Source organism: Pteropus vampyrus, unplaced genomic scaffold, assembly GCF_000151845.1.
Source record: "Pteropus vampyrus isolate Shadow unplaced genomic scaffold, Pvam_2.0 Scaffold144, whole genome shotgun sequence".
NCBI lineage: Eukaryota > Metazoa > Chordata > Mammalia > Chiroptera > Pteropodidae > Pteropus > Pteropus vampyrus.
In genome coordinates, this window is record NW_011888925.1 from 3918800 (window position 1) to 3933965 (window position 15166).

General features: G+C 50.6%; 1 protein-coding gene across 9 annotated transcripts in view; it reads right to left on the reverse strand.

The window, feature by feature from the left end:
* PC (pyruvate carboxylase) overlaps positions 1-15166 on the reverse strand; it is a 97976-nt gene that overhangs the window by 52897 nt on the left and 29913 nt on the right. For 5 of the 9 annotated variants that reach the window (XM_023535727.1, XM_023535730.1, XM_011368945.2 and 2 more), the window contains 2 exons: positions 1288-1396; positions 485-692 (listed from right to left, as the gene is read on the reverse strand). The exons of 3 other annotated variants lie outside the window; for them this stretch is intronic. The gene's annotated coding sequence lies outside the window, so the exon portion shown is untranslated. Of the gene's footprint in view, positions 1-484; positions 693-1287; positions 1397-1985; positions 2005-15166 lie in introns of those variants that run through there. One more of the 9 variants, XM_023535731.1, reaches the window with a different exon arrangement.

Genomic DNA, 15166 nt, shown 5'->3' on the forward strand with positions numbered 1-15166 from the left:
CAAGTTGGCCAAGGAGCTGAGGCACAATACCCGGGGGCCCCTGGGCCCCTGGCCTGGCACTCTACTCAGAGCAGACCCTTCCCCTGATCCCGGGCAGCTCTGCCACTTCCATGAGACCCCAGTCAATGTCACCACCACACAAAGGCAATCTGGCCCAGAGCTCTGAGACCCATGGCCCATCTTCCTTGCTCCCCAAGGTCTCAAGCAAAACCCATTATCATTGCCAAGGAGGGTTTGCCTACCCTGGGCTCCTTCGTTTTGCCCATCCCTGACCAGAACTGTCCCCATGAGCAGTGAGCAATGATCTACTCCACCTCTCCCCTGGATTCCTGACTCCGAGGACCATTCCCAGAATCCCTCCGCCCTCCTCTTTCCCAAGTACGAGAAAGCTGCCAAGCTCCAGAGGGAAAGAAACCATGGCCGCAGTGTGCGCGTACCCCCGCCAGGACAGGGTGCCTAGAGGCCCTGGAGGTGGCTCTCTTACCGTGGCCGCTGGTCTGCAGAGCCCCAGGGAGGCCGTGCTATTCCTGGTGCTGGAACACCCAAATCTGGGCCCGCTGCCTGTTTATAATCGATGTTCTAGGTTAAGCCTCCGTCAATGGCTTTCCAGAACCGCCCTCTCTCTTGTAGCTCAGAGGACAGAAAGGCTGCTTGTGAGCCAATCTCTGGCTCCGAGGTAGACCTTGAACAGACTGTTTGAGGGAAGAAATAAAAACAAAACCAGGTCAGGGGTGAGCTGGGAGGGGACGGTCAAAAACCACTGCCTGGATTCTGGCGGAGCGATCAGAGAGCAGTGGTGTGTGGCTTTTACAAAAGAAGGGGCCCAGGCCAGGCCTGGGAGAGCCGGCCGGGAGAGACAGCTTCTGGCCTAAGAAAAGGAGTGGAGGATCCGATGGGAGAAGAAAAACACAATTTTTCCTCCTTTTGCTGAGCCCCTGCTATACTTCAGGATGTGCTCCTGGGAACTGGTGACATCGCGGTCCTTTCTCCCCTTGGGGCCAGGAAGCCGGACTCTTCACGAGAGCACATGTTACCTCAGTGCCTCTTGTGAGCCGTAGGCCTGGTATGACTTGGTCAGCAAGGTTTTTAAATGCTTGAGCACACCATTAAACCCACCCGGCTCAGCTGATTTAATGTAGTGTTACCCCAAACACCCCTCCAGTTGAGAACAGGAATAGAGTTCCCATCCCCTGGGCACCCCCCACTGTTGCCAACACGAAAAGTGACCAGGGCTGAGTTCTGACCAGAGTTCTCAGAGGAAGCCCAATAAGTAACTCACGGTCCTACCTTTGCGTAGCCTCCTGAACCCGAGGCTAACTGGTCAGAGAGGGCCTCCCTGGTTCGGCGCTCACCGCCTGCCCGGGTGGCAGCATCCACAGAAGTCAGCGGGCCGCGCCTGCAATGAAATGCAGGTGCCTGATCTGGGTGCTTTGCCCCGGCTGGAGGCAGAGAGGTGCCACTGACGCCCTCGTCCGCCTTGAGACTGCCATGTGGCTGGTGACCTGCAGGTGAGCTGGAGGGAACGGTGAGCGCTAGTCGGCACCCGGGCCTCAGCATCATCCAGGGGCAAGGACAGGAGCGAGAAGGGTCCGAGGGACATTTCTACGGCATGAGATCTTAGTCCATTTGTTTCCAGCGCTTTCACATAAATTGACCTCAATCTCCCTGCACCTGGGAAGAAGCCAAGCTGAGGATCTTAACCCCCAGTGATGGGGGGAGGTAAAACCCTCAGGGCACGAGTGCGGGAAACAGGTCACCCCCATCCAAGTCTATGGACAAGTCATTTAACCTTCAAGCCTCAATTTCTTCATCTGTAAAACGGGCATGAACAACACGTACCTGGCAGGCTTGTTTGTGAGGTTGCAATGGATCAGATTATTATGAATAGCTAGTTTCTATTTCTAATTGTTCACAGTTTATCTCGTAGAAGTAGAACCTTCCTCATGAGAGAGGTGGGCAGACAGGAAGGAGAAACATATCCTAACCTCCAACTGTTTCTCTAACTTTCGCTCATTTCCCAACACTGAGGAACTCGACGAAAGGTGGATGAGTGAAGGGGAGAGACTGGTGGTCCAACAGGCTGTTAGGTGGCTGGGTGCATACACGCCTTTCCCCATAACCTTTTCCTGGACACCCCAGAGCAGCCCAGAGGTGCTGTGTAATTTGGTACCTTATCCCCGTGGTACCTGGTATCTGGGACAAGATTAAGGAAGCAAGTCACCTAGCTTTGAGCAAAAAGAGTCTCAGGAAGCACAGAGTCCTGAATTCTGAGGGGAGAGCAGATTTGAGAGGACACAGGTCTTTACTAGGGCCTCCCTAGGGCCAGAGGGGACTTCTAGTGGCACTAAGGCCACTCCTCATGGGACATGTCTTGTGGGCTCCAGCCACCTCTGCTCCTGCTTCATTTCTAGCACATGGGGACCAGGCAGAACAGTAACCTTCGGAACAGGGTCTCTGCTCCTCTCCGGATTAGAAGTTGCTGGAGAGCTCACTCATCTCTGCCTGTCGTAGAAATTTCAGATTGTTACTGGACTGGACCAAAAGCATCATCACCAGCAGCAGAAGGGCCATATGTTCTTTTTAGCCCTGTGCAGCCCACCTAGGTCTCTGTCAGCAGTGGGGACACAGAGTGACTGAGGCAGGGTCCTGCCCTCCAGGCGCTCCCAGTCAGGGAAGGCTCTGGACGTGTAAACGAAGAAGTAAAATGAACCGCACAGCATGGCGACTATAGTTAACAATGCTGTACTGTATATTTTAAAGTTGCTAAGAGACCAGATCTTAAAAATTCTCATCACAAGAAAAAAAACTGAAACTATGATAGATGTTAACTAGACTTATTGAGGTGATCATTTTGCAGTATATACAAACAGCAAATCATTATGTTGTACACCTGAAACTAAAATAATGTTATATGTCAATCATATCTCAATTTTTTTAAAAAACGAAGTGAAATGAAGTGTGGTGAGTACTATCATAAAGAAATAAACAGGGAGGGGGAGGGCCTAAGAAGCAGCTGTCAGCCCTAAGCTAATGGCAGGAGAAGAAGGAATCGGGCACCAGGAAAAGCATCAGAGATGAGGCTGAAAGGTGAGGAGGAGTCTGCCAGGTGGACTGGCAGGGAAGAAGGAAGGGGAAGTATTCCAGGAAGTGGGAGAGGTGTGATGGGGTTGCCACCGAGCTTTGTGTGTTTACGAGCCGTGTGTAGCTTGGCGTGGCTGGGGCACCGGGTACCAGAACGAGGCTGGGGAGAAAGGCGAGTTTCCCCTGGCCCCCCGCCACATCACAGAAAAGTGTAATCGGCAGCGTTTGCGTTTTCACTCTGAGCAGAACGTCCAGCACTGAAAAATGCAGCAATTCACTTCCTACGCAGTTGCGAACTACAAGGTCACCGATTGCTACTACTTTATAGTCGTTTTCATTATTTTAGGAAAACAGAAATGGGGGAGGGAGTAAAGGTCTGGCTCAGTTAAACCGATGGCAGTTATTCACTGCTGTTCTGGTTCATAGGTTGCTCAGATGTGGACACAACACTATTGACATTGGATGTGACAGACAGACTGGACTTCCCGTCAGCGACTCCAAGCGCAGGGATTACATCAGTCTCCACTCGGCTCTGAGGATGGGGGGTCGTGGCCAACAAGAGGCAGACCTTGCATCTGTCCCTGCCTCTTGTCTCACACCACCAGGGCCCTGGTCCCCCATTCACCTCCATCCTCCCAAGTCCAGCCACAGAGGCACTGAGGTTCTATGACTTCTATGGAACAAAGCAAGCAGGTAGAACGTCTTTCATTTAATGAAGAAGCTTATAAGGAACGCCCGCTGAGTAACAGAGACAATGCTAGGTGCCACAGACAAACACAGGTAGAGGGTGATGGCCCCTACGCTTTAAAAATTCACCACGTAGATGGTGGAGGCAAGACCTACACATGGCAAGTTAGCTTCCGCCACCAGAGTTCTCGCCACAGAATAATGCTGCAGGGCATGGGGTCACATGGGACGTTTTCAGCCCTCCACTGTCTCTCCGTCACCCACACAAAGATGCCAAAAGCCAGCCACTTTGAGATATCAGCTCCAGGCCAATGAGCAAACACTTCTGGATTGATCCAACCCAGCCTTGGTGTTGACGAACCTCAGTTTCCAAGAAGGACCCCATTCTCTTCCTCGGCCCCACGACTCCCCTCTTCTGACACCACAGCTTGAGCTCTGGGAACGGCATTGATGTGCAGCCCCAACACATAAGTCAGTCTTTGACTTGGAAGTTCACGTAACGTCTGAACCTCAGTTTCCTGATCCATAAAATACAGAATGACCTAAGCGATCTTGTGGCGCTGCTCTGAGAACTTAATGAGGTCATATATTTCTGAAATACCTAGGGGTCTGGCATATTAGAGAAAGCACAAAAGTGACCCCTATGGCCAGCCCTTGTGATATCAGCCTTTAATCCTCTCTCTTCTCATCATGCCCTGGGGTGTAGACAAAGACACAAGCCCCAGAAGAGCCAGTCCTAGGCCAGATAACGACAGGAAGGAGCACGAGGCTATGAATTAGATCCCGGTCTTCAACCATTAGGCCAGGGATGATAAGGGCCATGCCTTCTTCACAAGGGCAGTGTGGGCAAAAAAACAACTATAGGGCCTGTGCCAGGCCCTAAGGAGACTCAGTCTAGTGAGAAGGAGAGTGGGGAGGAGGGGTTAAACAACAAAAAGTTAAATCAATATACAGCAAGATGAGCATCAACAAGAATAAAACACAGGGGAACAAATTTAACAAAAGATCGGTACACAGAAAACCACAAAATACCATTGAAAAATTTATAAAGACCCAACCGAAAATGCTTCGAGTTCATAGATCAGAGACTTAATATTGTTAAGATGGCAACGCTCCTCAAATTGATCTATAGATTCAACGCAATCCCTATAAAAATTGCAGCTTACTTGAAGAAATTGACAAGATAATCCAATTTCACTTGGGAATGCAAAGGTACCAAAACAGCCAAAGAATCTTAAAAAATTAGAACACAGTTGGAGGACTTACAGTTGCCAATTTCAAAACTTACCGCAAAGCTACTGTAATCAAGACAGCATGGTACTGGGGTATGGAGAGACATCCAATCAATGGAATAGAACTGAGAGCCTGGGAAACCCTCGCATCTGAAGTCCATTGATCTTCAACAGTGGGCCAAGGCCATTCAACCAATGGTGCCAGAACGACTGGATATCCACAAGCAAAAGAATAAAGATGGGCCCCTACCTCACACCATTTATAGAAATTCACACAAAATGGATCAAAGACTTAAAAGTAAAGACTAAAACTATACCCTTAGAATAAAACATAAATCTTTGTGGCCCTGGATCAGGCAATGGATTCTTAGCTATGCAGCAAAAGCACAAGCAACCCAGGAAACATATCCACTGGCTTCAACAAAATAAAAAATCAAAAAGACAAGCAATAACAAGTATTGATGAGGATGTAGAGAAACTGGCCCCTCTTACACTACTGGTGGGAAATTAAATTGGTGCGGTGCTTTCGAAAATTGTTTGAAGTTCCTCAAACGATTAAACATAGAGTTACTATATGATTCAGCTCCTACATATACACACGAGGTAAATGAAAACATACGTCCACACGAAAACATGTGTGTATACGTGATCGTAGCGGCATTGCTCACAACAACCAGAAAGTGGAAACAACCCAGGTGTCTAAGCGATGAACGGATAAGCAGAATGCGGTACATCCGCACGGTTATTCAGGCGTGAAAAATGAAGATCACTTGCTACACAGTACAGGAACCTTCAAATCATCCTAATTTTAAAAAGCCAACACAAAAGACCACATACTGTGTGATTCCATTTATATGAAATGCCCAGAAGAGGCAAATCCATAAAGACAGAGAGGCAAACCCATAAAGACAGAGAGTGGATTAGTGGCTGCCAGGGACTGGGCTGGAAGGGTAATAGAGAGTGACTGCTAATAGACACAGGATTTCCTTCCGGGGTGAGGAGAATGTTCTGGAATCATAGTGGTGTGGGTTGTACAACATTGTGAATATACCAAAACCACTGGATTATATACTTTAAAAAGGGCAGATTTTATACTAGGTGAATTATATCTCAATAAAGCTGCTATAAAAATAAACTTTAAAAAGTAATGCATGTTAAAACTTCTTGAAAAGTTAAAATTCTTGTAGAAGTAGAAGTTTTTGTGTTTGCTTCTTAACCAGTCGGAAGTCTATATGCTCCTTGACCTCAGTCTTCTAGCAAGGGGAGGAGGGCTCTCTGTAGGCACAGCAAATTCAGTGCTGGGTTATTTGGGGATGTAATACCCTCATTTATAGTTACTAATTCATTTAACGATAATAAATACATCACAGGTTAACACATAGATGTAAAATAAAACAACTGTATTTTTTAAAAACTTGGTGAGAAGAGTGATATTGTTTCCCATTTTTGCAAACCTCCTTAATGTCCAACTAAAGACACTGGATTCTCCTGTCTGTGCTTCTGCGTTCAACCTCTTCTGCTAAGGAATGTTTATGAAGACACTGTGGACTCGCCCAGACACCTAGTTGTGAAAAGGAAAAATATTTTAATAGCCTTTTCAGACGACTGTGGAGACTCCTGTTTGATACGACACGAAAACTTGACAAATAGTGATACGGGACCTCACTTGTAAAATTCTTAATCTTTTAGCAGGAAATGATGTGGGACATCTCTTGCAGAGTTCTTAATCTTTTTAGTTAACCTAGTTAAGTTCTCTTCCCTCTCCTTAGGAAACAGCCCCTCTCCCTCAAATCCTGATAATTGCCCCAAACTGGTGACTCAGATCTTCTGGCTATTGATAAAGGTCATTGACCCATCGTTAGCAGAAATGGTGTTAGGCAAGACAGGGCCCTTAGAGTCTGAGAAGGGAGGGGACTTTAGGCCAAAGGTTTTTTTTTACTCTTTAAGAAATATATTAACCAAGCCTGTTTCCCTTTACTTGCTTAATAGGCAAATCAATAATAGAAATTAAAAGATATATGGTTTAAATAACAAGTTTGTATCTTCTTTTCCTTGTCTAGGGACTTCAGCAGGAAACCCAAGACCCTGCCCTAAGGCAGAAAGGGAAAGAGCTCCATGAAACCCCTGTAGGCAGGGACAATGCCCCTTCTCAGCAGGAAGCAGATATGGAAGAAGAGACTTCTGGTCCCTCAACATCCATACTAATAAGGGGGTTCATGGCTCTTAGAAAAGAATTAGGCAGGAAAGTTAGTTAGGGGGTTTCGAGTCTGCCTGCAAAGACACTGAAGTCATCCTATTAACATTTAAGCAAGACAGAAGGCATTTTTAAGCTAAAAATAACTCAAACAGAGAATTAGGTACCAGTTTAAGCCAGTCATTTGCACCTATGCAACGAAGACCCCAACAACCTTCAACTCACCTGAGTCTCATTAGAACATCATTATAATATGATGCATATGCCCAGAAGTTCATTAATATCATTATAACAGACCAAATTCTGGGAACAACATGCGTAGAAAGCAAATGATGAATCACTTAATCCTGTCAATCTTCGTTGTCAATCAAGGAAGCCCACCCCTCTGAGAAAAGTAACCACCCACAAAGAATGGGATAAAAACCCCAAAGGCTATGTTACCAGACCTTTTGAGCCACGCTTCTCTTGCTTGGGCCCGGTTCCACATCTGGAAGTGTACGTTCCCTTCTAATAAAGCTTTTCTTTTCTGCTGCATTTCAGTATCTTGCTCAGTTCTTTGTTCGAGACATCAAGAACCTGGACAACACACAGGGAGAGGACCCCCACTCGCTGGTAACAACACTAGTTAATTATAATGTGGAATAGGAAACCCTATGAACATGAATATTCTATGTTAAAATCCATTGGCCTTTCGAGTTGTAAATGGGCCTTCCGTCCCCACCGTGACATGATTTTGTCGCCTCATGTACTGATCATATGGAAAATATGGGTTCACTGAGTTACGCCGCTCCTCAAGATGCGGACACACTGTATGGTAAGACGCCAAGATGGCACACGTGCAGTATCACCACCGAGCTCATCGGAAAAGTCTTCAGGTACTGAGAAGCTGTGGAGCTCGTGATGATGGATATGAGCTTGCCAAAATTCTAGTGTTGGCTTGAGAGCTCTGATTTTACCATTGGCAACAAATACTATTTATTAGTTGTTTTCCTTGAAGCAACAGACTCACTACATTCATTTTCAAGGAAAAGTCTGTCCGGCACCCAGGTCCGAATAACCACAGCTGCCTGTCAGTTGTTCTTTCAAGTAAAAATTGTTCCCTGAAAACCTGGCTAGTCCGGCTGGCAGCCCGGCCGCAGAGGAGCTCTTCCTGCAGCCGGCGCCGGAGCGGGGTGCGGGGCATGCTTGCTCCCCACCTCGTCTCGCAGGATGCTAACGGCGTGCACGTGAGCAGAGAGTCAGCCAAAGGAGCCATTTTTACCTCTTCATCAAGGCCAGTCTTGCGTGAAGCTGCTCATTTCGACTGCGCGTGGGCAGAGGTGAAGGGCTCAGTGACCGCAGGGCAGTCTGGGGCCGCTGGCCGGGTTTCTCCAAAGGTGCCAGCATTTTGCCCGCCACCGTTTTTGCATCATCGGTGCAAATGCCAACACAGTGGAAAAGGCAGGCAACCTCTTGGTGTTATGAAAACTGCCATGACTTAGGGAACCCCTTGAAATGGTCTTAAAGACCTGTGTGGGCCTAGGTACCCCACCTGAAACCCACCAGTCTGGGAGGCCACTCCCTGCAGACTGAGAGAAGGGAAAACCAACTTGACAATGAAACAAACAGCCTTCTCCACTTTGTGACATAAGCGGAGGTAGCGAAGGTGAGCAGGGAATGGACGCGACTCCTGTAGAGCCCGGACAGGCGGGCTGCCCTCGGCGTCCTGTAGTTGACAGCCTTACGGGGCCTGGGAGTTTCAGCTCAACAGACTGTCCCTGTGGTTTCAATCTGACGGGCTCTCTGCTTGCTTTCTCTCTGCCCCTCACCACCTTTCCCTTCCGCTGGCCTCAATGCAAAAGAGGCAACTTCAATTCTTGGTATTGTTTCCCTGCTTCCACACCAGAGAGGACTAAGCCGTGAGCCTGTGTGGCTGGGGAAGGGGAACGAGAAGGCCAAAAAGGAAGAGGCAGAAAATACCATCATCCTGCCTCTGCCCGATGGCCCCAGCCTCAGCTCACCCGGGGGGCGGCGGGAGGGGAGCTTTCCCACCGGTCCTCTGCATTCCTACCATATTCCCTCCCTGACAACTCAGAGCTGCCCTACATTCCTGCCGACTAGCCCCTTAGTTCAATGTTAACAAAAAGGCTTTCCTCTCTTCTCCTCCCGCAGCTGAGGTCTCTCCGTAGGGAAGGCCCCTTCTCTCAGTACCTCAGTTATTCGTTCCCATTCGGCAGCAACCGACACAAGACCCCAAGTTGGCTCAAAGCCTTTCCTCCCAGGATATTCAGTAAGACAATGTGACGCCAGCGGGGAACAGACTTCTCATGGGAGACTAGCCTCACAACTGCAGCAGCAGGAAAGCCGCTGGCCTGGCAGCCGATGCAGAAAACAACGTGCCATTCAGGCCCCAGGGACAAACAATAGGCCCTTATCCTCTTTTCTGGTCCAAGCCAGGAGCTGTTAAGCAGAGCTGGAGGGCCCAACGGGTGGCCTCTGGGCAGAGCTGCCCCTCGGATGTGTGCGGCCCTTGGCAAATCTTTTGGGGAGATGCTCTCTCTATATAAAAAAACTTGAGTCATTCAAAGTTAGTGTGCTAGTGCCATTTTGGTGGCCCAATCACATGCTCCTACCAGAGAAACACGGCAGCCACCAGTGGGAGCTGCCTCCTCAAACAGTGGCCTGGAACAACGCCGTAGGACACCCGGTGGAGAGCACCCCAAAGGGGTCGATGTGGATCCCCGTTCACGTTTGAAATGCCCAGCCAGAATGCACTGGAGAGTTAGAGAGGGGTACGCCAGAGCGTGGGGCCCTGGACCGGGGCCACACGTGCCCGGCCTAAGGTGGGTTCTGGCCCTGCTGACACAGCCACTGTGGTGGGCTTGAAGGGTCAAGAGGGCTGTCCTTGAAAAAGAAACCGAGGAACTCATGGCCCAAACACTTCTTGTCTCCAGGTCACCAGGCACCTGGGCGACCCGAAAGCCACTGCTCCTCCCAAGGCAGTTTGTCTTGAATTTCATACCTCATCCCTTGCCCAGTCTCTCTCAGTAAGGTCGACAGGTAAGAGGCCATGAAGAAAAACACAAGGCTTTGCTGGAAGTTTTTTTTTGAGAGCAGGACTGAGCCTGGCCGGAAGTACGCGCTCACCAAACATGAGGGAAGAACGAGCCCCGGAAACGCGCAGTCTGATGATCCACTACCAGCCACGAAGCACGTCATCAAACATGAAGGTGGCCCTGTCCCCTCGGGGCCTTTCTGCCATCACCTCGATGACACCACAGGCGCAGGTTAAGAGCAGTGCCACCGGGGGTCCTAGGGTGTGCCAGTGGGAAGGGGCTCTCCAGGTCAGCCCGACCCCAGCCAGGGACTGGGCTCCCACAGCTCCTCCCACCCTCCACTCAGGTCCATGGAGAGTGTGAGTCGCTGAAACCTGCCTAAGGTTCCCTGTATTCTGCCAAGATCCACACCCAGACACAGCCAGCTGGGGAGGCAGATAACCGCCCCGGGGGCAGGCCTACCGGCTGCTGCCCAGCTAAGGCACAGGACATACCCTCCCTCCACGCTTTCCTTTCCAGCACTTATCACTGCTGTAATTAAACTGTCGCTGGCCTGCTGCCCATCTCCCCTGATGATGGGAGATCAGGCTCGTCTTTCTGGTTCCCAGATGTATCTCCAGCGCTTAGCATGGGGCCTTGAACTCAGAAGTGCTCTCGCAGCTGTGGAGCAAATGCAAGTCCCCCTCAGCCATACCCAGTGGCCCCCTGAAGCTGAGGGCCAGCTGCAGACCACTCCTTGACCGGCGACAATGCAGGAACCGAGGGCTCCAGGGGTGATTCAGCAACATCCACGGAGGGTTGTACCAGGGCCCTCCCCTTGGTGGGAGCAACCGGGAGAGGGGCAACGAGCCTCAGTGAGCCTGGCTGGAAGCAATTCCTCGGGAGGCAGCATGCCAGCTGCAGAGACCCCCACGACAAACAGCCTAATGTCTCACGCTAAAAGAACAGAGAGGGTGCGATATTGCGATTCGTAAGAAATATATATTTGGTCTTCAGATGACCCATATACACTTCTCATACCTAGTGGGTTGGGGGCGGGGCAGCACTGTGGGACTGGTCCCTTAGCCTGTGGGAGCTGAGGCTGCCTCTCGGTTGACAGCATCGGTACTGGGTTTGTTAGTGGGGGCGGACTCTCGTCCCCCCACCATCCTCCCCACTTTGGAACTGGGTCTGGGAACCCTCCCAAGGGTGGTCAGACAGAAGTCCGGGTCCAGGAGCAAGCTTGGGGAGGGGAGGGCTGCTCCAACCCTCTGAGGCCCCAGATTCAGTTCAGCCCCCCTTCTTCCTGGGTCCTCGCCTAAGCACCAGCTCTGTGCTCACACCTTTCAGCGTTTCAAGCTCAGAGCAACTACCCTTTCTCCCCACACTGGCCCAGTCTCCCCCTCAATGCTCTTCATGCCGATACCCCCCACCTTGGGTCCCCCCTCCTCACCCCCTAAAACAAACACGCCCGACCGAATTTCTTTTAGTCACCAATGGATCCTGCGAGGGCTCGCTCTGCTGCTGGTGGGACTGGCAAGAACGAAGCGGCCCAGGCCTCCTCCCTCACTCTCCTCTCAACCCCCAGGCTTTGAGTGGTACCCCGTTCTCATTCGCCAAACCTTTACTGAGGGGCGCCACCATTTGGCCCAGCCCACTATCTTCCCTTGGCAATGGGCAGGCCAGGTTCACGGCCGTGGACAGAATGCCTGTTCTGCCTCTTGCCAAGCAGTTTTATATATGTGGCCTGGGCTCCTAACAGGACTAAGGAGAGCCTTACCTCCCAAGTGACACGGCTGGCCACAGGCAGCAGTAGCTCACCCCATTGCCAGGCCCAAGGCCACGGCTTATTCATCTTGACATCCCAAACCTAGCAGAACCTAGGGAACCAAGTAGGCACTGCGTCAATGTTTATGGAACTAACAAAGCCTGAAGGGAGATAAACATGGCATCACAGAATGGCCAGGAACACCTAGGTCCCAGGCTGGGTTCTCTGTGACCTCGGGCAATCATCTCTAAAAAATGAGACCCCCCTCACGCCCTCAGGAAAAGTATGTGAGAGTACTTTGCTTACGGTAAGGGTCTATGCCAACTGGTAGGCATACGCTTCCAGGGATGGCCCCTCACCTTTTCCTGCCTAGGAGAAAGGAGTTCAAGGGTGTGGAGAACTGATAAGCTAAGAAAAGAGGCCAGGTCTGAAATTCCAGAACTAAACTCTAAGGAAAAGTGAAACCGGACCTAGAGGACGGGTCATAGTGGTTGCTGTGTTTGCTGCTTTGTACTCTGTTCTCAGACTTTGTCTGGTCTGTGTGTGTTCTGCCTTAGCCAGACCTAAGCGTCAGGGTCATGTAACAGCTAAATAAACGCATGTCGGCTGCTCTGATAGCTGTAAGGAAGCTACCGACAAGGGAAAAGGGTCTGGAGAATCGCTGGTGTTCTGTATAATCAGGGGGAGATTGTTCCTTGGCCCGAACTTGGGTGACCTGGGGCAAGAGGAGCCTCAGCACCCAGCCTCAGCCTTCTAGGACAGCAGCACTCACAGCCACGGGCAAGTGCAGAGAAGGGCCCAGAAGGGCTGCCTGGAGGACCTCCTGGAGGGAGGGGTGGGGAGACTAGAAGCTTGTCAGCTCGCCCCTAAGTTACCACACGTCCTTAGCCCTTATGGAGCACCCACCATCCACTGTAAAATCTTGAGTCGAAATGCCCAGGTCCCTTCCCTAACAGCAACCCGTGAGCTTCCTTCCTTCTCCTAAAGAATTTTGCATTAAAGAAAAGTTCACGTGAAGGCAATGAGAATTCTCGCTTCCACCCGCAGTTCCTGTAGAAGGGAGGAAACTAGCAAGCAGGCCTCCCATCCGCAGAGTCTACACCGCTCTTAACATTTCTGCTTTTAACATTCTCTTTTGGGAGGTGTGGGTGGGGAGGCAGGCAGGCGGGAGGACGAGATGCAATAGAATAAATAGATAAGAGAATGAACTAAAGGCTTCCCTGCCCCCTCAGCCACGCTGAGGGCATATGGCCTCCAGATGCTCTACTCACCCTGGCCTCAAAGCAGACAGAGTCCCACCACATGGAGAGGGCCCCGGAGGAGAGGACAGCACCCCTCAGGTCTCCTCCCTGAAGATCTCTTCCTCTGCACCGCTGCTCAGAGGGGAGCTAGGCCAACCTCACAAGTCTCCAGCGCCCATACAAATCAGAGGGTTTCAGGAGAGTCCCTGGAAAATCCTGACACCACGGATCCAAGTGGACTGTCTCAAGCCATCAGGTTAGTCTCAAAGGGTAAAGTACATGGAGAAAATGTTTCTATTTTCAAATTCCCCCTTCACTCGCACCCTTAAAGAGCAGCTTTGTGGAACTCCAGGTGTGGCTTCTGGGGTGCTGATGACAGAGATGCTCCCGGGAGGCCCGGGAGCTTGAATTGGGAAGGAATGAGAAGCCCTTGGCTGGGAACGAGGCGGGGAGACAGGGTAGTGACAACAGTCGAATGGGCTCCAGGCCAACCCTGAGAATCTGTGCAGGACGCGAGCACATGATGACAGAGGGGTGGGGACGGGGCGGGTCTAACTCCCATTACAGGGAATGAGGCCTGGGGTGAGCGGCCTGCTCCAGGCTCCCCCTCTGAGTGAGGTCAGAATTGAAATCTTGGCCTCGACTCTTTGTAGAAGAGATACTGTATTACCTACGAGGAATATCTGAGTTTAAAAAACGGGCATCAGATCAAAGGCACATCAGTGACCCAAACTTCTGCAAGTGATCCTAGTTAGATAATATCAGGTAACAGACTTGAGCATGTAGGTTACCACGGTGCCTGGCACAAAACACCTGGATGAATAATATATGGATGAATGGATTCAGAATGAAGCTGGTTTGCTCTGGAGTAATCAGACTAGCAGATAGAGGCACATGTACATAATGAGGGACAAGTGGGCTTGTTTACCAAGGACCCAGAATGCCTCTAGCTAGGGCGCAGAGGGAAGAGGAAGGGGGGAGGGCGAGAAGCAAGAAAGACGTGTGTTCTCAGGTTGCACGTGCCAACAAGATAAACCCCACCTGGCTCAGAAGATGCCCTGCAGAAAGGTGCCAGCCTATTCGTCAGCAGGGCCACCAGCCCCAGATCTCAGAATATGGGGCTGGGACGAGCGAAGGGGGATAGACGAAATGGCATGGACCTAAAACCAGGTGCATATGTGGCAGCCACAGCAGCAGGAGGCCTGTCTCCTGGGAACCTGTCTGCAGCATAGGGAAGGGCCAAGTCTAAGCAACTTGGCCCTTCCTATCAACCCCCAGCCCCTCCGTCTCCACCGCACCCTCCTCCAAGCAGCCTCGCGCTTCAGCTTCCTCCCTTCCACTGAACTCCGACCTCCACCAGGAATGGTGCTGGGCCTGGACTCACATTTAATTTGTTCAATGCAGAGAAATACACGCATTGACAGAGGAACCGTGGTCAAGGACGAAGTGCCTTACTGGGGCCATGGATCGACCGCCCCCAACTGCGTCCACTTATACCCTTGTCTCCTCTGCGAAGACTGCCCACTTTCATTAGGGCAACCAGGAATGCGGCAAAAACCTTGCTAAAAACCTCAACTGCGAGCTAAAATAAACTTCTTTCTATTTCTTCAGAGCATCAGGCAAGATTATCTTTATCTTCACCACAGCCTTAAAGAAGACACATTCTAGAGGAGAAATAAAAGCATAAGGAGAATAAAGGCCAAGGATGATTTTGAGAAATTACCCATGAGAAACAAGATGTTTTGAGCAAAGCACCCTGCTCCTCGGCCCCAGGCGTCACGTCAGATGCTGTTGGGGAAAGAAGAATAAAAGGCTTTGTGAAGGACGCACGCGCAGAAACCACAAAGAGAAAACCTGGAGCCATTCAGAGCAATAAACACACAAACATGCGCCCTTGTGGCAGTGGGGAGCCTTTTGTACTGATGGCACTGGCGCTGGCAGAGCTCTGC